Source organism: Bos indicus, chromosome 3 (assembly GCF_029378745.1).
Source record: "Bos indicus isolate NIAB-ARS_2022 breed Sahiwal x Tharparkar chromosome 3, NIAB-ARS_B.indTharparkar_mat_pri_1.0, whole genome shotgun sequence".
NCBI classification, from domain to species: domain Eukaryota; kingdom Metazoa; phylum Chordata; class Mammalia; order Artiodactyla; family Bovidae; genus Bos; species Bos indicus.
In genome coordinates this window covers 21,650,872-21,675,347 of record NC_091762.1, presented here as the reverse complement: position 1 = coordinate 21,675,347, position 24,476 = coordinate 21,650,872, and the positions used below count along the sequence as shown (strand labels likewise).

The 24,476-nt window shown below is 47.3% G+C and overlaps 1 long non-coding RNA gene and 2 other non-coding genes across 3 annotated transcripts; 2 read left to right on the top strand and 1 right to left on the bottom strand.

Annotated features, from left to right (window-relative positions):
• Positions 1–6,571: 6,571 nt before the first annotated feature.
• LOC139182413 (U1 spliceosomal RNA) lies at positions 6,572–6,735 on the bottom strand. Its single transcript, XR_011566076.1, has one exon. It is a non-coding gene; the product is annotated as a U1 spliceosomal RNA (small nuclear RNA).
• Positions 6,736–11,581: 4,846 nt separating this feature from the next.
• Positions 11,582–14,987, top strand: LOC139182137 (uncharacterized). The gene is made up of 2 exons (XR_011565699.1): positions 11,582–14,181; positions 14,392–14,987. It is a non-coding gene; the product is annotated as an uncharacterized lncRNA (long non-coding RNA).
• A 9,026-nt stretch (positions 14,988–24,013) lies between these two features.
• LOC139182412 (U1 spliceosomal RNA) lies at positions 24,014–24,177 on the top strand. The gene has a single exon (XR_011566075.1). It is a non-coding gene; the product is annotated as a U1 spliceosomal RNA (small nuclear RNA).
• The last annotated feature ends 299 nt before the right edge of the window (positions 24,178–24,476 follow it).

Sequence of the window (24,476 nt, the reverse complement as noted above, 5' to 3'; positions counted from 1 at the left end):
TTCTGTTTAACTACAAGAAGGACACGTTTTACTCCCCTCATAGGACCTGCTTTCCGGCTCCCGCGACCCCCAGCGGCGTAGCTCACACGGACCCTGCGGACAGGTGTGGGACCGACCGGGACCGGGGGCGTCCTCGCTGGGCCCGGGCGGCTCTGCCCATCCCTGGGCATCGGAGGGCCGGCGCCTCTCCTGCTCCCCGCCCCGCCCCCCTCGGCCAGAGGCGCAGCGACCCAGCCAGTGCCGCTCCCTCGTCGGGTCCCCTGGGTCTCGGGGGTAAAAGGCAGAGGCTGCGCCCACCGAGTCCTGCCCCACGAGGGGGCTTCACACCGCACGCCTTGTAACTGCACGGTAGTCCCGGTGCGTAAATGGCGGCGGGGAGGGGCTGCGATGTCGCTGATCAACCAGGATGGCAGCTTTCGGGTGGAAGGTTCCAGACCTGACTGGAATGAACTGTGTTTTATTCAGGCTCTCTATCATTCCGAATATTAATTGATCTTGTCCCAGTTTATTATGATTTTATTCAGAGTTTCTCGCTCCTAAGTCTCCGCTGGGCACGCAAAGCCGCTGTTCGGCCAAGATTTGAACCTTGACTCCTGGAAATCGCGTCCTCTGGTCCCAAGCTCAGCCCGAAAGAGGAGCGGGAGTCGCGGATTCCGGCGTCTGAGGAGACCCCAGGTCCCTGACCCACGGCCGCCCGGCCAGGCTGCTCCGGGGCCGAAGGCGCGACGAGCCGCTCGGAGTCCGCACCCCCGGCCGGGCCCCCTTCGTCCTGCCGGGACTCTGCTCCACCGAGAAGACGCCCCACTTGTGTCCTCTACTGCTCGGGAGAAAAATATGGATGAGGCCCGTGATGGACTTGAAAAGCCAGTGAAAGTGCTCCCTTCGCGGTGCTGAGGAGCATCTCTCTGATGCTTGTATTTTGGAACTTTCAGCGGTTACAAAGGACTCAATGACGCAGCTGTCTTTGGAGGACGGGAAAAGAAAGGTGTGAGGCCGGCGAAAAGATCCGAGGAAGGGCAAGGGCAGGAGAGAAGAGAGGATGAGCCAGAAGGGAGAAAGGGACTGGAAGGGAGAGGAGCGGGCGGGTACCGCGGCGGGGACGGTCGCTGAGTTGGGGCGACCAGAGCGAGCGCCTCACTCTGGAGCAGTTCCCACCCTTTACTGACGCGTCCGGGAACCCGGTTCACCCTCAATCGCAAAGCTGCTGGCCTGGCATTTGTCCTGGCCAAGTTTCCTTCGCGGGTTCCGTGCGGAGCCGGTGAGGTGGGCTGTGCAGAGTCTGCAGGTGAGTGGAAGTCCTGGCGGCTGCTTTGGGGATGACTGGCGGGCAGGGAACCGCACACACTCCACTTTTCCCCTTTGCAGGCCGGTCTGCAGGGCCTGGGGTGGGAAACTGGAAAACCGGAGCGTCAGTATTTATTTAGAGATAAGGAGATAAATAGCCAAACAGTTGGTTACCTGAACCGAAAGTGTTTATTCTTGGAAAAAAAAGAAATGTGGGATGGGATCAGGGTCCACTTTCTCCCATAACAAGTTTTGGGGCATATGTAATTGACTTTCTCCCTCTCTCTCTCTCTCTCTCTCTCTGTGTGTATATATATATATATATATATATATATATATATATATAACTGTATATAATATATATGTACATATATTACTGCATATAATGTATACCTATCTATTATATGAGTAAAACTCACTGCTTGTGTGTCCAACTTAAATTTTTATGTAATTATATGTGCCAAGCTTTTAAAATTTTGGGTCTAGTACCATGTGTAGGAATGTTTTCCACTGTAAAACCGTAAAAAAAAAAAAAAAAAAGGATGGGGGGGCATTCTCGAAGCAAGCAATTGGACCATTAGTCCCCCTTTGATGAGCTGATCACATGAGGTGGTAAACAAACTGGCAGATCCTCTCAGCCCAGGAGGTCACTGCTTTCGTCTCTCTAGGAAGGTTCACAGTCACTGAAAAGTGTCAGTAACAAATAAAATCACACCCAATCTTTATGCAGTGTTGCTCCCAAAATGCAAGAGCTTACACCCAGTGAAGACATGCAAAGCGCCAAGTGCCCAGGCATGGTCTACAAGTTTTAAGTGGGTTTACTCACTTAATCCTTTCAAAAGGCTTGCATCATGTCATCATCCTCATTTCACATATGAGGAACCTGAGACATAGAAAGGTTAAGTAACTTGTCAAGTCAGTCAGTGAGTGGGATTTGAAAGCAGGAATTTGAACTGAAGCCTTCCTGGCTCCACAGGATATCCTACCAAAGAGGAACACAAACCGTAAAGATGCTTGACAAGAAATTTAAGTCCGTATATTTCTTTTGAAAAAACACCCAAGAGGAGTCACGTAACAGGCATTCAGTTCAGTTGCTCAGTCGTGTCCAACAGGCTTCCCCGTCCATCGCCAACTCCCGGAGCTTGCTCAAACTCAAGTCCATCCAGCCAGTGACGCCATCCAACCATCTCGTCCTCTGTCGTCCCCTTCTCCTCCTGCCTTCGATCTTTCCCAGCGACAGGGGCTTTTCCAGCGAGTCAGTTCTTCGCATCAGGTGGGCAAAGTATTGGAGCTTCCACTTCAGCATCAGTCCTTCCGAAGAATATTTGGGGCTGATTTCCTTTACGATTGACTGGTTGGGTCTCCTTGCAGTCCAAGGGACTCTCAAGAGTCTTCTCCAACACCACCGTTCAAAAGCTTCAGTTCTTCGGCACTCTGCTTTCTTGATGGTCCAACTCTCACATCCATACACGACTACTGGAAAAACCATAGCTTTGACTAGACAGACCTTTGTTGGCCACTGCTGAGTGTTCCAAATTTGCCGGAATAATGAGTGTAGCACTTTCACGGCATCATCTTTTAGGATTTGAAATAGCTCAGCTGGAATTCCATCACCTCCACTAGCTTTGTTCGTAGTGATGCTTCCTAAGGCCCACTTGACTACACACTCCAGGATGTCCGGCTCTAGGTCAGTGATCACACCATCGTGGTTATCTGGGTCATGAAGATCTCTTTTGTATAGTTCTTCTGTGTATTCTTGCCACCTCTTCTTAATATCTTCTGCTCCTGTTAGGCCCATACCGTTTCTGTGCTTAATTGTGTCCATCCATGCATGAAATGTTCCCTTGGTAGCTCTAATTTTCTTGAAGAGATCTCTAGTCTTTCCCTGAGGAAGGCGTTCTTATCTCTCCTTGCTATTCTTTGGAACTCTGCATTCAGATGGGTATATCTTTCCTTTTCTCCTTTGCCTTTCGCTTCCTTTCTTTTCTCAGCTATTTGTAAGGCCTCCTCAGACAACCATTTTGCCTTTTTGCATTTCTTTTTCTTGGCGATGGTTTTGATCACTGCCTCCTGTACAGTGTTACGAACCTCCGCCCACAGTTCTTCAGGCACTCTGTCTAAATATATGTATGTAAGAAAATAAGCTGCCACCCGTAGTCCCGACCCCCGGAATTAACTACTGTTATTCTAAGTTTTGGCAAAACATATATATGCTTAGTTTATAAAATTAAAATGATGCAGAAAATACAAATATGTAAAACTTTGAGACATGTTAAATTCAAAAATAACTTCTGTTAAGGTAGTTACATATTGACGGAGTCATTTCGGTATATCAACAGAGAGGAAAAAAATACATCGTAGCTCAGTTGGTAAAGAATCTGCCCGCAATGCAGGACACCCGGGTTTGATTCCTGGGTCGGGACGATCCCCTGGAGAAGGAAATGGCAACCCTCTCCAGTATTCTTGCCTGGAGAATCCCATGGACAGAGGAGCCTGGCAGGCTACAGTCCACGGGGTCACAAGAGTTGGACACGACTTAGTGACTAAACCACCACCATACTTTTATAAAATAGAGCTCTTATAGATTCTATTTTTAAGCATTCAACTTAATAGTGCATAAATTTCATGGAAGAAAAATAAAGAAAAATGAAGAAATTGTTGAACTTTCAATTAAATTGTCTACACGAGAGATGCTTTTCTGAAAGGATTCCCTAAGGCTTATAATAATAATTTAATTAAGACATTAAATTTGGGAATGATTCTTCTCATTACTTTTAAAAATCAAACGTCTTAAGGTATAATTTGAAAATAATACAACGCATCCATTTCAAGTTTGATGACTTTTGACAAACGAACGTACCCATGGAACCACTATCCTGTTCAAGGAAAAAGAATATCTCCAGAAGTCCAGACTGTCCTCTGTGCCCCTTTGCAGTCAGTCCCCCTGCGGCTCCCTGACGCAGGTCATCAGTGATCTCGGTCCTGTCTCTGTGGATCGATTTTTCAGTTCTCGAAATTCACATAAATGGAACCACAGAGTATGTTCTTTTCCCCTCACTCAGCATGATGCGTTTGAGAGTAATCCAGACTGTTGCCATGTATCAGGTATTTGTACCACTTTAGCGAGGAGTACTATTCCTTTGAGTGAATATGTCACAATCCTATATATCTATTCACCTCATGATGGACATTTGAAATGTTTTCAATTTGGGGACTATTACGAACAAAGCTGCTACAAGCAAGTCCCTTTTTGTGGGCTTATGCTTTACAAATTCCATTTACATTTTTAAAATTCTTTAATACGAATTTACTTTGAATGGATGTTACATTCACAAAGACAATTTATTGCAGAGTTACAAGTTCATCTTTGATTGTTTCCTATCAGGACATAATCCATTCAAAGTAATATAAGCCACAGGTGTATTTTTGATTATCCCATTTAATCTACACAAGAACTTTATGAAGTACTTTATGACTATTACTTTCATATGACACTTGCAAAATTGGCCTAGCAAATGGGAGTCGGCCCAAGGTCAAACCGGAAGGCCAGTGGTGGCAACATGATTGAAAAGGAGGCCCCACCCCGCACCCCCCGGAAGCTGCGTTCCTAACTGCAGACCCACCCCCAATGTCTTCCTAATAACCTCGGTGTGTCTGACAGGCCTGGAAACCAATACCCAAGCCGGTCCTCCTCACGGTATTGTTTACTGATCGGCTTCTTTGGGTCAGAAACTCCTCCATCAGGGGTCCAGAGCCTAACGGCGTGCACAACCTTGAGGGTGAGGAAATCTGTTAAACACTCCTGAAACCGGTTTTCTCATCGGTTCAGTTCAGTCGCTCATTCGTGTCCGACTCTTTGCGACCCCATGAATCGCAGCCCGCCAGGCCTCCCTGTCCATCACCATCTCCCGGAGTTCACTCAAACTCACGTCCATCGAGTCGCTGATGCCATCCAGCCATCTCATCCTCTGTCGTCCCCTTCTCCTCCTGCCCCCAATCCCTCCCAGCATCAGAGTCTTTTCCAACGAGTCAACTCTTCGCATGAAGTGGCCAAAGTACTAGCGTTTCAGCTTTAGCATCATCATTCCTTCCAAAGAACACCCAGGGCTGATCTCCTTCAGAATGGACTGGTTGGATCTCCTTGCAGTCCAAGGGACTCTCAAGAGTCTTCTCCAACACCACAGTTCAAAAAGCATCAATTCTTCGGCGCATCAGTAAGCCACTAAAAATTAACCTTGGTCTTGGTGCAGATATTTCATATTTGAGCAAGGAAATCTCCCGCTGTTGGGGAGATAGAGTAGGATGTTCTACTTTCACTTTCAATGATCTAGATCCTCGATCTGCATCCTGTGTGCTTTTTGGTTAGTTTTCTTTGCATCACCCCACTCCCAGCACCTCCTCCGATCTCAGAGGCTTCTTGGGGCTGAGCGGATGGACGCGTGCGGTCCCCGAGGCAGCCACGAGGGGGAGGACAGCCCTTCCCGCCATGGTCCTGCCTTTTCTGTTTGGCCCAGTGGTTTCTATTTGCCAGCAGGACTTTGTGAATCAGAAGTGAGCACAACACATCCTGAGAAAGGGGTTGTCGAATAGCCCACAAAACTGCCGACAACTCGGCCTGGGGTTTTCTTCTAATCTGTAGTTCAATGTTTTCACATAGGAAGAAAAGGAAAACTACTTTTGACCGAAAGAAAAGAACAAAACAGAACAAAAAAACGTTAGGTGCGACTTCTACTGCCATTTAAGAAGGGATGTTAAGGAGGTTTCCTAGTTTGCCAACTACTGAAGCATGTCAGGTGCACAATCGAGGCTGAAACAGACGTACGGCTTTCTGACTGGGAAGGTAACAGGAGAAGGCCTAGAGAGAAAAGGCGGGGGTGAAGAGAGAACTGGATCCAGACACGCGAAGAGGCCGCTTGGGGTGAGAAGGGGTGGGTGGGATGGTATTTAAGCACTATCTCCAGGAAAGACTAGTGCGTGCAAAGTAAGCAAGGCAACTGACCACGCAAGACCTGAAGCCTCCGAAAGCAGGACACGGGTGGGAAAACAGGTAGTAGCAGAGCCGCCCAAGACCGGCAGACTTCGAGAAGTCCGCCACGCGGCGCCATCCTGATTTCGTGGGCCTAGCCCAGAAAACGGACCTCTCTGGCTGTATCTCGCGCCTCAGGAAAGTCTCTCGACAAGCGAAAAGACGGTCCTGGTACTCTTTATTGAGCAACCACATTCAACAACACTCCTAAGGTTACAACTACAGACCACTGTTACCTGCTTTTAGCCACAAAGAATAAACCAGGGGAAAGCGCGAACGCAGTCCCCCACTACCACAAATTATGCAGTCGAGTTTCCCACATTTGGGGAAATCGCAGGGGTCAGCACATCCGGAGTGCAATGGATAAGCCTCGCCCTGGGAAAACCACCTTCGTGATCATGGTATCTCCCCTGCCAGGTAAGTATGAGTTGCCCGCCTGCCGCCCCACCGCAACCTCAGACGCCCTGCACTGTACACACACGCTCACTTTCCTCCCCGCATCCCCGACCCTTCTTGGACCTTCCACACAGCGCACCCACGCACTTTCAAGCAGAAACTCCTCAGTTCTCTCCCACGCCACGGGAGACCGTATCGTGTTTCAGCACCAGCTGACGGCCCAGCAGCCCCTGCGCTCGGGTATCTACATACGACACGCCTCGTCCGTGACGTCACGGGAACCCGCGCTTCCCTCCAGCCCACGCCCTGCCCTAGGCCCCGCCTCCCTCCTCCCACGGCGTTCGGCCCGGCCAACCGGCCGGCGGGCGCCCTCTGGGGGAAGCGACGTCCGCCTCCCGCTCCTGTTCTCCCACCCGCTACGTGTTGGGACCCGGCGCGCTCGGCTGCCTGCCTAACTTTTTGTCCTGCCCAGCCCCGGTCTGGCGGTCGGCTGAAGCCTGTACACCTTTTTTCAAATAACGGCGTTCAATGGGGAGAACGGAACATTTAGCAGTCCAGGGGAAACCGGTTCCTTTCAAATCCAGTTGTCTTTGTGATGTAATATTGTGTGTATGTCTAGTAAAACGCACTAAGCGTCGCGACTGGCCGTGAACTTCTATTTCTTCAGAATTCAATGTCACTGATTGAGAATTTCACTTATGTGTAGCTCAAACATTTTTTATTAGTATTCCTAAATACCTTAGTTTATTTAGTAATTGATGTCTCAGTATCTTATTTTTTTTGAAACTACCTAGTTAATTAATTTACTTCCATCAGTTAAGTCTCAGCACAACTCTAGGACTTTACCAAATATCTGGAAAGATCATTTGAAGTAGACATCTCTAAAATATAATTTTTTTTAAGAGCTTACCCAAAGCTCTTATCTCATTTACATTTACTTTAAGCTTTCATCATATCAAGTTATTTTCCTCGCAAAAGATATAATAGGGTCTTACTTATTGAACCTAGGTACAATAAAGTTCAAAATTGGGAAAGGAGTATGTCAAGGCTGTAAAATATTGTCTCCCTGCTTATTTAACTTATATGCAGAGTACATCATGCAAAGTGCCAGGCTTTATGCCTCACAAGATGGAGTCAAGATTGCCCAGAGAAACATCAACAACCTCAGATATGCAGATGATACCACTCTGAAGGCAGAAAGCAAAGAGGAACTAAAGAGCCTCTTGATGAGGATGAAAGAGGATAGTGACAAAACTGGCTTAAAAACAACTTTTTTTTTTAACATTCAAAAAACTAAGATCGTGGCATCTGGTCCCATCACTTCATGGCAAATAGATGGGGAAAAAGTGGAAACCATGGCAGATTTTATTTTCTTGTGCTCCAAAATCACTGCGGACGGTGACTGAGAGCCAGAAGAACCGGCGGTTTCGATTTGTGGGTGCTGGGTAAGACTCTTGAGAGTCCTCTGGACAGCAAGGAAATCCAACCAGTCAATCCTAAAGGAAATCAACTCTGAGATTAACAAAACTATGCAGATGACAACACCCTCATGGCAGAAAGCGACGAAGAACTGAAGAGCCGCTTGATGACAGTGAAAGAGGAGGGTGAAAAAGTTGGCTTAAAACTCAACATTCAGAAAACTAAGATCGTGGCATCTGGTCCCATCACTTCATGGCACATAGAGGGGAAACAGTGACAGACTTTATTTTGGGGGGAGGGGGGCTCCAAAACCACTGCAGATGGTGACTGCAGCCATGACATTAAAAGACGCTTGCTCCTTGGAAGAAAAGCTATGAGCAACCTAGACCGCATGTTAAAAAGCGGAGACATTACTTGCCAACAAAGGTCCGTCTAGTCAAAAGCTATGGTTTTTCCAGTAGTCGTGTATGGATGTGAGAGCTGGACCATCAGGAAAGCTGAGCGCCAAAGAAACGATGCTTTTGAACTGTGGTGTTGGAGGAGACTCTTGAGAGTCCCTTGGACTGCAAGGAGATCCAACCAGTCCATCCTAAAGGAGATCAGTCCTGGGTGTTCACTGGAAGGACTGGTGCTGAAGCTGAAGCTCCAATACTTTGGCCACCTGATGCGAAGAACTGACTCGCTGGAAAAGCCCCTGACGCTGGGAAAGATTGAAGGCAGGAGGAGAAGGGGACGGCAGAGGACAAAATGGTTGGATGGCATCACCGACTCAATGGACATGAGTTTGAGTAAACTCCCGGAGTTGGCGATGGACAGGGAGGCCTGGTGTGCTACAGTCCATGGGGCTGCAAAGAGTCGGACACGACTGAGTGACTGAACTAACAAAAATATACACACTCAAGTAGAACGAACTTTAATGCTGACATTAACAAAAATACAGGCTCAATTATAATGGCTTCTTTGCAGGGGCAACCTCCTCTCCCCTGTCAGGTCAACAGTTTAAGGAAGCCCTCCCAAAGTTAACCTGGTTCCTTCCCTATCTAGGCCCTTTAACGGCTATTGTTGTTCTCCTTTTTAGCCCTTGTTTAACACTGTTGTGGAATCCGGAGTCGCAAAACACACCTCAGGGGACACTCAAGACAGTGGAGTACAGTTTATTACGCCAGGGGGCCCAAGGGCAATCAGTTCCCAGCAAGGACCCTGATGTTTCTGAGAGGCCCAGTTTTAAACCCCCCACTGCGTGACTGGTTACATGGTAGCCACCTCTTTGTTGTGTGTGATTGAGTTTTACAACAAGTAGGTGTTAGGAGAACAAACAATTAAGGTTAAAGGGGGGGAACAATGGTTTATACCTCAAGGGGGCGGGGGGTGTCTCCATGGTTAATCTAACAGGGGCTGCCTGACCTCGACTACAATCTCTGTTTGTCATCTGTAGGGAGGGAAGTCTTCAGGAGACCTGGTTTTCACTAGCAACGGTTTCCTCACAGGCACAGTTCACATCCAGTCTTTAAGATGGATAACAGGCTTCAAGATGAAGTAAGTCTCTCCTGCTTTCCTCACACTGGTCCAAACATTCCTCCCTTTTGATGCTCATCTTATCTTTAATGAGAGGCATCAGTCATGGGTAAGTATCGCACACGGGGACTATGTAACTAACTGCGGCAGTGAAGAAGGAATTCATAGGGCCTGGACTCCATCTTAGGCCTGTTCATGCTGATCATGCTCGGCCACCTTTCCAGTGGACTCTGAACTCTGTGTTTAGTGCCTATGAACACAACAACAGAAGGATAAGACCCCCTCCAGACAGGGGAACCTTGAAGAGCGTATCTAGGTTACTCATCGCCTAAGAGGAAACATACACTAGTCACCCCTTCCTCCAGACAGGCCATAAATTTTTCTGTATCTATCGGAGTGTAACCTCGGGTTTATTGATTATTGGCTAATTGTTTGACTGTTTGAGCACATGAGCACATAGCACGTGAATGATGGGGTTATTGGGATTGTATTTTCCTTGGTTTATGTAAGTCTCAAGGAATTTGGAGTGGTGGGTTCAGACACGAACACATGGGGTATAAAAGATTTTCACAAATGCTGGTCAGGGTCCTTGGCTAAGAGGAGACTCTGCCTTGGGCCCGCCGGTGCAATAAACTGCACTCCACTATCCGCATTGTCCTTCTGAGTGAGTTTGTTTCCTGGAACGTGTGGCCACAACATTTGATGCATTGGCCAAGAATCTCCTCACTTTGAGGAGACAGGTCTCATTTGAGGCCACCCTGAGGCTTTGTGGCTTGATTCTCCTAGAGCAGGGCAGGTGCCTTGCCCCTCTAGAAGAATTCAGCCTTTCAACGCCCGGTTTCTTCACTTTGGCAGGTAGTGAACGGCAGCAAGGGAACTGAGCGCTCAGGTGAGGAGGAACCCACCCGGCAGGGTGAAAGAGGGGGCCTCATCACCCCCCTGGGAGGGACTAGAAGGGGCACGGACCCACAGGGCCCTCCAATAGGCAGGCAGCAGCGATTGCTTGGTATACAGGTCTCCGAGTGTGCTACGGTTTAGGAAGGAAATTTGTGAAGGTCATTTAGGAGGTGTGTCCATGCTGTCTCAGGGAAAATTATTACCAGTGATCGCCAGGGGGTTTTTAGGATAGGAAACTGGTCCTTGTATGCTCATATTCTGCCCTCCCCCAGGAGGTGTCACATCTGCTGTGAAATTCTTGACCTCAGAATTGTTAGACTAGAAGGAAGGGGATACATAATGAATTGGCTTTGCCGGAGATGGCCTGGGACATGGGATATTTAACCCATCTGTGCTTTTATCCGCACCTGATCAAGCCCACCAAGGCAGAACGGACTTGAAGGGAGAAACAGTCTTGGACCATGTGGTGGTCTGGTTCGGCTGTGCTGACTGGCAAGTGAAGGCCTGCCGATCCCCCTTCTTCCTCTGAGATCTGTCAGGTAAGGCTCTTCTCACCCCAATTAAGAAGGAGGCAGAATGGCAATTTAAGTGTCATTGATTGGAAATATCAGAAGTACATAGGGTACTGAGAACTTCGTAGACAGAACGAAAAGGAAAAGTAGAAGAAGGTCCGAGAAGGTAAGCAAGATGGGAGGAAGTTAATCTAAGGCAACTGTATTAGAGTGCATGATTAAAAATTCTAAGAAGAGATTAGGAGAAGACTATGGGGTGAAGATGAAGCCTAACCGCCTCCACATACTCTGTGAGGTCGAATGGCCCCTTATGGGAGTAGGGAGGCCACCAGAGAACACCATGAACTTAAAAATAGTGGAAGCAGTCTGTACAGTAGTCACAGGAGAGCCAGGACACCTGGATCAACATCCATATATTGACTCATGGCTGGGGTTAGCTCAAGACCCTCCTACTTGGACAAGGTTCTGTATCCAGAAGGGAAAGGGGAAAATATTAATGGCACAAAAAATGACTGATGATAAAAAAGGAAATTCTACAGAATTTGGACGGGGACGACCTGACCCCTCCCCCATACTGGATAATGATGCTCATGCCTCCCAGTGCTCCACCAGGACCGGAGGCTGCCTTAATGCCCAATCCAGGGCCAGGTGAAGTCCTGCAGCAGCCACTGCTCCTCCACCAGCTCTCCCCGGGGTCATAGAGCCGCCACCTCGTCCGGCTCCGATCCCGGTGACAGAAGCCTCTGGCCAGCACTTCCAGGATCCGGCTCCAGCCAACCACCCAAGCTATATCCACCTCTCCCAGTGAGTACTGACAAGAAGGGGAGGGAGATGTTGGAATTAAGCAGAGACTGCGCTCTGCCAGAGAGCTGGAGGGAACGAAAGAGAACAGATAAGAGATTTGCAATGCTAGCTGCTGCTCTGGGAAAGTCTATCTCGGGCTCTCCTGAAAACCTCCTCTGCCCCAGGGACAGGACAGTCCTCCAACTGGTCCCAACGGAGGCCCTGGGGCCCCTTTACAGCCAAACCAGTGTGCCTGGTGCGTAGCTTTTGGCCACTGGAAGAATGAATGCCCTAAGGCAAGGAAGGAAGAGGAAGCTCCAGCAGTTGTGGGGCTTGCCGACTTGGAAAGTAAATAGGGCTGCTGGGGCTCAGAGATATCAGGTCCCCGAGAGCCCATGGTAACCTTAAAACTGGGGGACCAAAACATTGACTTCATGGTGGATACAGGAGCAGAACTGTCGGTAGTAACAAAACCTGTGGCACCACTGTCCAAAAAGACTACTGCTGTAACTGGGGTATTGGGAGAAGACATGACTAAATCATTTTGCCAGCCCAGAAAATGTCAGATGGTGGGGGAGCACCGAGTGATTCATGAATTCCTCTACATTCCTGAGGGCCCAGTACCCCTGTTGGGAAGAGACTTGCTCTCCAAACTAGGAGCACAAGTGACTTTCTCCCCTGAGGAGAGGCCCACCTTCCGGATGGGCACTATGACTTATTTGCTGTCTCTCTCAGTACCACCCCAAGATGAGTGGAGGTTGTATAAGCCTCCGAAGGAAGAACCGGGTGGGCCGGAAGAGCATGAGAGAGAGCTAACTCAATTATTCCCTGAGGTCTGGGTAAGACAAACCCTCCTCCCCGCCAGGCTGGCTAAACATCAAGCCCCAGTGATAATAGAACTCCATCCAGGCACCATCCCTGTTTGATAGCGCCAGTACCCACTACCAATAGAGGCCTGGGCCGGCATACTGCCCCACATCAATAGATTGAAACAAGCGGGCATTCTAGTAGAGTGCCAGTCGGCTTGGAACATGCCGATCCTGCCAGTCAAAAAGGAAGGAAGACAGGACTATAGGCCTGTACAGGATCTCAGGCTAGTCAACCAGGCTACTGTGACTTTACACCCCACTGTTCCAAACCCCTATACCTTACTTAGCCTCCTCCTGCCGAGGACTAAATTTTATACTCGCTTAGACCTCAAGGATGCCTTCTTCTGCGTATGCCTTGCCCCAGTGTCACAGCCCATCTTTGCCTTTGAATGGGAAGATCCAGTCGGGGGCACCAAGCAACAGCTCATCTGGACTCCCCCACAAGGGTTTAAGAACTCCCCAGCCATCTTTGGAGAAGCCTTGACTTCTGACCTGAACTCATTCCATCCAAAAGAGTATGGATGTTGGCTCCTACAATATGGGGATGACCTGCTGCTGGCTGCCGAGACCAAGGAAAAATGCTGGAAAGGGATAAAAGCACTGCTCCAGCTGCTGATGGAAGCAGGTTACTGGGTGTCGAAGAAGAAGGCACAGATCTGCAAGGAGGAGGTCAGGTATCTGGGGTTTGTTTTAAAGAAGGACACAAGGTTCCAGACCTTAGTTGGGTCCTATATACTGATGGCACTAGCCTGATAAAACAAGGACAACGGCTGTCAGGTTAGCCAAAGCGGAAGGGGCCACCAAGACTGAAAAGGGTTGGTGGGAATTGCCAAGTGGCAAATTATTGGTACCGGAGGAGCTGGCAAACAATCTGGTAAGCCAAACACACCAAGCGACCACCTAGGCCATGCTGCCTGCCCACAGGTTAATGCTGTCTCGCGGTGTTCAGACAAAAACCTCTGGGTATTTAGCTGAAAGGCACGCTGCCCTTTGAACACCTGGGAGTGGACTTCACTGAAATGAAACCTCACTGACACTACCATTACCTGCTGATCATGGTATGTACATTCTCAGGATGGTTAGAAGCTTTCCCTACCTGGACTGAAAGAGCATCAGAAGTAGCCCGGTGTCTGCTTAGGGAAATAGTTCCCAGATTTGGACTTCCTACCAGCATTGGTTCGGACAATGACCCGGCTTTTGTAGCTGATTTAGTACAACAACTAAGCAAAACTTTAAACATCAAATGGAAACTGCACACTGCATATAGGCCCAGAGTTCTGAGATGGTGGAGTGAACCAACCAGACATTAAAGAGACTCTCCAAATGGATCATAGAGACTGACTGCTCCTGGGTGGACTTGTTTCCGACGGCTCTGCTCAGACTCAGGATGACCCCACAGTCCCAAGGCTATTCTCCATATGAAATTGTGTATGGGAGGCCCCCTCCCATAATAAAACAGGTGTCAACAAATTTGCCTCAGGTAAGGGGGATAGGATTTCACAGCAGATGGAACTGGGTAAGGTAATAAGTCGGGTAACTAAGTTTGTACAAGAAAGGGTGCCGTTCCCCCTTGGGGAACAGATTCATGAGTTTATGCCTGGTGACCAAGTATGGGTCAAAGATTGGAAACATGATTTGCTAGTCCCTTGGTGAAAGGGCCTTTATGTTATTCTAACTACCCCTGCTGCAGTTAAAGTTGCAGGTATTGTCCCTTGGATCCATCATACGAGGGTGAAGAGAACATACCACGCAGACCCAAAAAACGCTGAGTGGACTGCACAGAGGGACCCCGCTGACCCTCGAGAGACTAAGACCATCCTTAAGAAGAAGGAAAATAAGATCCTGGACGAGCCCCTTCAGGATGAAGCTGCATAATCAACTCCTGCTGCTTGGCCTCATCAACATGATTTTGAATTTAACTTCTGTTTCAACTCACGACAATGTTTTTTTTTATCTCATGGGCACATTCCTACGCAGACCTCCACAACACTTCCAACCGCTGGGTATGTAGGGCTATGCCTCTGTCAGTGATGGAGGGGCTTCCTTGGTGGGTGTCACCACTCTGCCAAGGAGATTTTGAACCACTCTGCTCTTCTCTGGAATGACAAAAAGAGACTTTCCTCTCTCTTGCCAATCATAACCTCTCCTTGCTCTCTTGGTGTAAGACCTACAGTCAATAGACTCGGGTCATGGGGTTACATTTGATATAAATACCAGTGTAACAAAAGCCTAACCTACTTGTTGTAAATCTACCCCGGTAGCCCCGGTAAATCTATCTTATTTACACGCTAGGTGGACAAGATCCGTGTTTCGATGGTATGAGTATATTGCTGCCTTATTCGTACCCTCTATAGGGACAACAGATATCATGATTAATGTAGAGGCCTTGACTAATTTCACAAAACAGGCCCTCCTAGATAGAACAAAAGCCATCCAAGCCTTAAATGAAGAGCAAATCCAAATGAGAAAAGCGGTAATTCACAATAGAATGGCTTTGGACGTACAGCTGCTCAAGGAGGGACTTGTGCTCTAATTAAGGTTGAATGTTGTGTATACATTCCTGACTTATCTGGCAATGTATCGACTGCTTTAGATGACATGAAAAACCAGGTAAAAGCAATGTCAAATGAAAACATTCCTTTCTGGACTTTGGTCCTACCTTGTTGGGTGAAGGCTGATTGGTGGAAAACTATATTTAACACTGTTATAGTTGTCTTGATAGTTCTGCTTTGTGGTCCCTGAATTTTACAATGTATTATGAACTCTGTAACCCGAAGGTTGATGTCATTCTCTCAAATTGGCGGTCGGAGAGCCAGGGTGCAATATATCCCTAGGAATGATGTTCATAATATGAGTTAAGAGCATCAAGAGAGGGGAATGAAGAAGGAATTCATAGGGCCTGGACTCCATCTTAGGCCTGTTCATGCTGATCATGCTCGGCCACCTTTCCAGTGGACTCTGAACTCTGTGTTTAGTGCCTATGAACACAACAACAGAAGGATAAGACCCCCTCCAGACAGGGGAACCTTGAAGAGCGTATCTAGGTTACTCATCGCCTAAGAGGAAACATACACTAGTCACCCCTTCCTCCAGACAGGCCATAAATTTTTCTTTATCTTTCAGAGTGTAACCTCAGGTTTATTGATTATTGGCTAAGTGTTTGACTGTTTGAGCACATGAGCACATAGCACGTGAATGATGGGGTTATTGGGATTGTATTTTCCTTGGTTTATGTAAGTCTCAAGGAATTTGGAGTGGTGGGTTCAGACACGAACACATGGGGTATAATAAAAGATTTTCACAAATGCTGGTCAGGGTCCTTGGCTAAGAGGAGACTCTGCCTTGGGCCCGCCGGTGCAGTAAACTGCACTCCACTATCCGCATTGTCCTTCTGAGTGAGTTTGTTTCCCGGAACGCGTGGCTACAACAATAGTAGGAAGTCAAGAAACACCTGGAGTAACAGGCAAATTTGGCCTTGGAGTACGGAATGAAGCAGGGCAAAGGCTAATAGAGTTTTGCCAAGAGAATGCACTGCTAATAGCAAACATCCTCTTCCAACAACACAAGAGAAGACTCTACACATGGGCATCACCAGATGGTCAACACCGAAATCAGATTGATTATATTCTTTGCAGCCAAGGATGGAGAAGTTCTATACAGTCAGCAAAAACAAGACTGGGAGCTGACTGTGGCTCAGATCATGAACTCCTTATTGCCAAATTCAGACTTAAATTGAAGAAAGTTGGGAAAAACACTAGACCATTCAGGTATGACCTAAATCAAATCCCTTATGATTATATAGTGGAAGAGGCACAAGCTGGATTCAAGATTGCCGGGAGAAATATCAATAACCTCAGATATGCAGATGACACCACCCTTATGGCAGAATGTGAAGAGGAACTAAAAAGCCTCTTGAAAGTGAAAGAGGAGAGTGGAAAAAGTTGGCTTAAAGCTCAACATTCAGAAAATGAAGATCATGGCATCTGGTCCCATCACTTCATGGGAAATAGATGGGGAAACAGTGGAAACAGTGTCAGACTTTATTTTTGGGGGGGGCTCCAAAATCACTGCAGATGGTGATTGCAGCCATGAAACTAAAAGACGTTTACTCCTTGGGAGAAAAGTTATGACCAACCTAGATAGCATATTCAAAAGCAGAGACATTATTTTGCCAACAAAGTTCCGTCTAGTCAAGGCTATGGTTTTTCCAGTGGTCATGTATGGATGTGAGAGTTGGACTGTGAAGAAAGCTGAGCGCCAAAGAATTGATGCTTTTGAACTGTGGTGCTGGAGACGACACTTGCGAGTCCCTTGGACTGCAAGGAGATCCAACCAGTCCATCCTAAAGGAGACCAGTCCTGGGTGTTCATTGGAAGGACTGATGCTGAGGCTGAAACTCCAATACTTTGGCCACCTCATGTGAAGATTTGACTCATTGGAAAAGACCCTGATGCTGGGAGGGATTGGAGGCAGGAGGAGAAGGGGACAACAGAGGATGAGATGGCTGGATGGCATCAGCGACTCGATGGACGTGAGTCTGAGTGAACTCCGGGAGATGGTGATGGACAGGGAGGCCTGGCGTGCTGCGATTCATGGGGTCGCAAAGAGTCGGACACAACTGAGCGACTGAACTGAACTGAACTGAATATTTGTTCACATTGCTCAGAGGACAAGTATCCCACATATTTTAATTCTTTTGGATCCATGGGGTGGTCACCAAACCGAACTTCTTATTCCCTTTGTTCCGAACAGATGGGGCAGGGACGATAGGTTGAACGTTTTCTGGGGTCATCCAAAAATATTCATCCCATTTGTGGTAAAATTGTTCAAATTACCTAATGGATTGGCCCTTCTTACTGGCCATTGAGTTCTCATTCTTTTTATTTTTTTAACTAAAAGGTATAGTCTTTGGTTACTTTTGTAAGGCTTGCATTTACCTCAAATGTTACCCTATGGCCTTGATCAATTTGGTTAAAGTCCAGGTTACACCAAGTAAGAAGCAACAGGTTGTGAGTTACCAAGGAAGCAAACACCTCTTGTTGCTGTCTCAGAAATGAGCAAAGGGAGCTAAAGTCCCTTCCGCATAGGAGAGACACCCACCAAGGAAGTCCGTCTATTATTGACAAAGGCATGGCTCCACAAACCTAACAGTTAGAAGGATTATGGAAGTTTGTATACGAGTGGGTCCAGGACAGGAACACATTATCCTGAGTTTGCAGTCCCGGTAGGGTAGTCGTGCCAATCAGGAACAGCAGAATTATTCACAGCAGCTCCATCCTGACTCTGTGGTCGCTGATGGAAAACGAAACGGGTCTTCAATGGTTCCTTCAGGTCAGGAAGGAAGGTCCCTTTTCCTCTGCTGCTGTCTTGAGCCGGGAGTGGTGAATCTAGGGAGTAATCCCCGCAACTTGAACTGCAGTGGGAGTGGTTAGCACAATAGCATATGGCCCTTTCCAGGTGGGGGATAATGTCTGCCGATTCCCATCCTTTACCCATACTAAGTCTCCTGGTGAGTATGGGTGTACAGTAGTACCTAAAGAAAAGGGAATTCTTTCTTTTTGAACAAAAGGGGTAATGTCATGGATTACCTTCCTCAGCTGTTCCAGTTGCCCCAATATCAGGAAGCATTTAACAGGAGGCTTCCAGTGTGCTGTTTTGGATCTGTCACGAATTCTCTGTTCCTTATTTGTTCCTGAATATTCAGGAATTAAGAAGAGAGGCAAGCCTCTCCTGGGGGTGCTGAGGAATCCAGGCATTTCCTTCATTAGTTTTTCTATACGGTGATAAGTACCCTCTTCCTTCTTATGAACCATATGGTAAAAGTGATTATTTACAACCCTCTCTCTTTCATATGGATGACCTCATCTTTCCTTGATAACTTGTAAGTTTTGATTTTATCTCTGCTGAAAATAGCTATTCTGTAAGACAGTATAAATACCTACACAATGTTGAATAAAACACCTTTGCTCTATCAGAGCTTTGGTCCCCGTGTCTCTCTCTCTCTCTCTCCCTCTCTCCCTCTCTCTCTTTTTCAGGCTGATCCCCTGGAGCACAGAGGCTTTCTGAGTTCGCTTTCCTGCCCAGGCTTCTAAGACCCTCTCGAGAAGGCGCTCTGTGCCTTCACCCCATCAAGAGGGTGCCTGAGGCCTCCGTGAACAGAGCAAGTCCCGTGCCAGTGACTTTATTGGCTTTCTGCATAAACCAAGGAATATCAGTCTCTTTCTCTCACCTTTACTTTCTTATCGGTCGACTCCGGACCACCAGGTTCCAGTCCATTAAGGGACCTCAACACCGCAACACCTCCATCCCTCCTCTTTGTAATGAATTTCCCTTTACTTCCCAAATAAGTAGGGAAGGCCTCCCGAACATTATCTCATAGGGGGAATACCTGTGCAACCAGGGCGGCAGAGGCAGGGGGTGGGGTAGGGGTGGGTGGTGGGTCATGCTGATCCTCTTTAACACTAATGGCAACAAGTCAATCCAGGGGGGTGCCAGTTTCTTACACCCATTTTGCCAAAGTCACCTTGATGGTCCGGTTCATTCTCTCAACCATTCTTGAGTTTTGTGGTCTATATGCTGTATATAGTTTCCACTTAATATTTACTGCTTTGCAGACCAGTTGGAGTAATTCAGCCACAAATGTGGGCTCATTATCTGATTCTATACTCAGAGGAAACCCAAACCTAGAAATAATGCCTCTCAGCAAGAATCAGGCCACTTCATTTGCTTTTTCAGTCTTGGTGGGGTAAGTTTCTACTCATCCCATAAAAGTACATACCATCATCAGCAAATATCTGTATCCTCGGCATGGATTTACCTCAGTGAAGTCTACTTCTATTTTTTATTTTATTTTATTTTTTTAAATTTTTTTTCCACTTTATTTTTTTTAATTTCTTTTTTTTTTTTGCTGTCGCATATTTTTTAAATTTTATTTTTTAACTTTACAATATTGTATTGGTTTTGCCATATATCAACATGACTCCACCACAGGTATACATGTGTTCCCCATCCTGAACCCTCCTCCCTCCTCCCTCCCCATACCATCCCTCTGGGTCGTGAAGTCTACTTCTAGATGCTTAAATTAAACCTTTTAACTCTAGGGTCCCTTATAATTGTATTCTGGGAGGCGCAGTCTCCTTGAGAGACGGGTTATTCTTGGCACATTGGTAGCTTCCATCTGCACACAAGGCTATTAGCATTTGCCTTTGCTCATGGAAATATTAAGCCATCCTTACAACAAGCCCCAGTAAATTTCCCTTATTTACATGCAGGATGGGCAAGGTCTGTGATGATTAAAATAAAAGCTCTAACTAACTTCACGAAACAGGCCCTCCTGGACACCGCAAAGGCAATCCAAGCTTTAAATGAAGAACGAATACAAATGAAAGGCAGTGATTCAAAATCGGATGGCTTTAAACATACTTATACCGCCCAAGGAGGGACACGTGCTATAATTTAAATTGACTGTGGTTCCATATATCCCTGATTTATCTGGCAATATATCAGCCATTCTAGACGACATGAAAAACTGGGTAAAAGCTATGTCTAAAGATAATCCTCCTTTTTAGGCGTCGGTATTTTCTTGGATCAAAGTTGATTGGTGGAGAATCTTTTAGTAATTATTTTGTTAATCACTGTATTATTAATTTGGGGGCCTTGTATTCTCCAGTGTATAACTTGATGTGAAACCTCCGGACTGACAGTCCTGCTGTTGTAGCCACGCGTTCCGGGAAACAAACTCACTCAGAAGGACAATGCGGATAGTGGAGTGCAGTTTATTGCACCGGCGGGCCCAAGGCAGAGTCTCCTCTTAGCCAAGGACCCTGACCAGCATTTGTGAAAATCTTTTATACCCCATGTGTTCGTGTCTGAACCCACCACTCCAAATTCCTTGAGACTTACATAAACCAAGGAAAATACAATCCCAATAACCCCATCATTCACGTGCTATGTGCTCATGTGCTCAAACAGTCAAACAATTAGCCAATAATCAATAAACCCGAGGTTACACTCCGATAGATACAGAAAAATTTATGGCCTGTCTGGAGGAAGGGGTGACTAGTGTATGTTTCCTCTTAGGCGATGAGTAACCTAGATACGCTCTTCAAGGTTCCCCTGTCTGGAGGGGGTCTTATCCTTCTGTTGTTGTGTTCATAGGCACTAAACACAGAGTTCAGAGTCCACTGGAAAGGTGGCCGAGCATGATCAGCATGAACAGGCCTAAGATGGAGTCCAGGCCCTATGAATTCCTTCTTCACTGCCGCAGTTAGTTACATAGTCCCCGTGTGCGATACTTACCCATGACTGATGCCTCTCATTAAAGATAAGATGAGCATCAAAAGGGAGGAATGTTTGGACCAGTGTGAGGAAAGCAGGAGAGACTTACTTCATCTTGAAGCCTGTTATCCATCTTAAAGACTGGATGTGAACTGTGCCTGTGAGGAAACCGTTGCTAGTGAAAACCAGGTCTCCTGAAGACTTCCCTCCCTACAGATGACAAACAGAGATTGTAGTCGAGGTCAGGCAGCCCCTGTTAGATTAACCATGGAGACACCCCCCGCCCCCTTGAGGTATAAACCATTGTTCCCCCCCTTTAACCTTAATTGTTTGTTCTCCTAACACCTACTTGTTGTAAAACTCAATCACACACAACAAAGAGGTGGCTACCATGTAACCAGTCACGCAGTGGGGGGTTTAAAACTGGGCCTCTCAGAAACATCAGGGTCCTTGCTGGGAACTGATTGCCCTTGGGCCCCCTGGCGTAATAAACTGTACTCCACTGTCTTGAGTGTCCCCTGAGGTGTGTTTTGCGACTCCGGATTCCACAACAGTGTTAAACAAGGGCTAAAAAGGAGAACAACAATAGCCGTTAAAGGGCCTAGATAGGGAAGGAACCAGGTTAACTTTGGGAGGGCTTCCTTAAACTGTTGACCTGACAGGGGAGAGGAGGTTGCCCCTGCAAAGAAGCCATTATAATTGAGCCTGTATTTTTGTTAATGTCAGCATTAAAGTTCGTTCTACTTGAGTGTGTATATTTTTGTTAGTTCAGTCACTCAGTCGTGTCCGACTCTTTGCAGCCCCATGGACTGTAGCACACCAGGCCTCCCTGTCCATCGCCAACTCCGGGAGTTTACTCAAACTCATGTCCATTGAGTCGGTGATGCCATCCAACCATTTTGTCCTCTGCCGTCCCCTTCTCCTCCTGCCTTCAATCTTTCCCAGCGTCAGGGGCTTTTCCAGCGAGTCAGTTCTTCGCATCAGGTGGCCAAAGTATTGGAGCTTCAGCTTCAGCACCAGTCCTTCCAGTGAACACCCAGGACTGATCTCCTTTAGGATGGACTGGTTGGATCTCCTTGCAGTCCAAGGGACTCTCAAGAGTCTCCTCCAACACCACAGTTCAAAAGCATCGTTTCTTTGGCGCTCAGCTTTCCTGATGGTCCAGCTCTCACATCCATACACGACTACTGGAAAAACCATAGCTTTTGACTAGACGGACCTTTGTTGGCAAGTAATGTCTCCGCTTTTTAACATGCGGTCTAGGTTGCTCATAGCTTTTCTTCCAAGGAGCAAGCGTCTTTTAATGTCATGGCTGCAGTCACCATCTGCAGTGGTTTTGGAGCCCCCCTCCCCCCAAAATAAAGTCTGTCACTGTTTCCCCTCTATGTGCCATGAAGTGATGGGACCAGATGCCACGATCTTAGTTTTCTGAATGTTGAGTTTTAAGCCAACTTTTTCACCCTCCTCTTTCACTGTCATCAAGCGGCTCTTCAGTTCTTCGTCGCTTTCTGCCATGAGGGTGTTGTCATCTGCATAGTTTTGTTAATCTCAGAGTTGATTTCCTTTAGGATTGACTGGTTGGATTTCCTTGCTGTCCAGAGGACTCTCAAGAGTCTTACCCAGCACCCACAAATCGAAACCGCCGGTTCTTCTGGCTCTCAGTCACCGTCCGCAGTGATTTTGGAGCACAAGAAAATAAAATCTGCCATGGTTTCCACTTTTTCCCCATCTATTTGCCATGAAGTGATGGGACCAGATGCCACGATCTTAGTTTTTTGAATGTTAAAAAAAAAAGTTGTTTTTAAGCCAGTTTTGTCACTATCCTCTTTCATCCTCATCAAGAGGCTCTTTAGTTCCTCTTTGCTTTCTGCCTTCAGAGTGGTATCATCTGCATATCTGAGGTTGTTGATGTTTCTCTGGGCAATCTTGACTCCATCTTGTGAGGCATAAAGCCTGGCACTTTGCATGATGTACTCTGCATATAAGTTAAATAAGCAGGGAGACAATATTTTACAGCCTTGACATACTCCTTTCCCAATTTTGAACTTTATTGTACCTAGGTTCAATAAGTAAGACCCTATTATATCTTTTGCGAGGAAAATAACTTGATATGATGAAAGCTTAAAGTAAATGTAAATGAGATAAGAGCTTTGGGTAAGCTCTTAAAAAAAATTATATTTTAGAGATGTCTACTTCAAATGATCTTTCCAGATATTTGGTAAAGTCCTAGAGTTGTGCTGAGACTTAACTGATGGAAGTAAATTAATTAACTAGGTAGTTTCAAAAAAAATAAGATACTGAGACATCAATTACTAAATAAACTAAGGTATTTAGGAATACTAATAAAAAATGTTTGAGCTACACATAAGTGAAATTCTCAATCAGTGACATTGAATTCTGAAGAAATAGAAGTTCACGGCCAGTCGCGACGCTTAGTGCGTTTTACTAGACATACACACAATATTACATCACAAAGACAACTGGATTTGAAAGGAACCGGTTTCCCCTGGACTGCTAAATGTTCCGTTCTCCCCATTGAACGCCGTTATTTGAAAAAAGGTGTACAGGCTTCAGCCGACCGCCAGACCGGGGCTGGGCAGGACAAAAAGTTAGGCAGGCAGCCGAGCGCGCCGGGTCCCAACACGTAGCGGGTGGGAGAACAGGAGCGGGAGGCGGACGTCGCTTCCCCCAGAGGGCGCCCGCCGGCCGGTTGGCCGGGCCGAACGCCGTGGGAGGAGGGAGGCGGGGCCTAGGGCAGGGCGTGGGCTGGAGGGAAGCGCGGGTTCCCGTGACGTCACGGACGAGGCGTGTCGTATGTAGATACCCGAGCGCAGGGGCTGCTGGGCCGTCAGCTGGTGCTGAAACACGATACGGTCTCCCGTGGCGTGGGAGAGAACTGAGGAGTTTCTGCTTGAAAGTGCGTGGGTGCGCTGTGTGGAAGGTCCAAGAAGGGTCGGGGATGCGGGGAGGAAAGTGAGCGTGTGTGTACAGTGCAGGGCGTCTGAGGTTGCGGTGGGGCGGCAGGCGGGCAACTCATACTTACCTGGCAGGGGAGATACCATGATCACGAAGGTGGTTTTCCCAGGGCGAGGCTTATCCATTGCACTCCGGATGTGCTGACCCCTGCGATTTCCCCAAATGTGGGAAACTCGACTGCATAATTTGTGGTAGTGGGGGACTGCGTTCGCGCTTTCCCCTGGTTTATTCTTTGTGGCTAAAAGCAGGTAACAGTGGTCTGTAGTTGTAACCTTAGGAGTGTTGTTGAATGTGGTTGCTCAATAAAGAGTACCAGGACCGTCTTTTCGCTTGTCGAGAGACTTTCCTGAGGCGCGAGATACAGCCAGAGAGGTCCGTTTTCTGGGCTAGGCCCACGAAATCAGGATGGCGCCGCGTGGCGGACTTCTCGAAGTCTGCCGGTCTTGGGCGGCTCTGCTACTACCTGTTTTCCCACCCGTGTCCTGCTTTCGGAGGCTTCAGGTCTTGCGTGGTCAGTTGCCT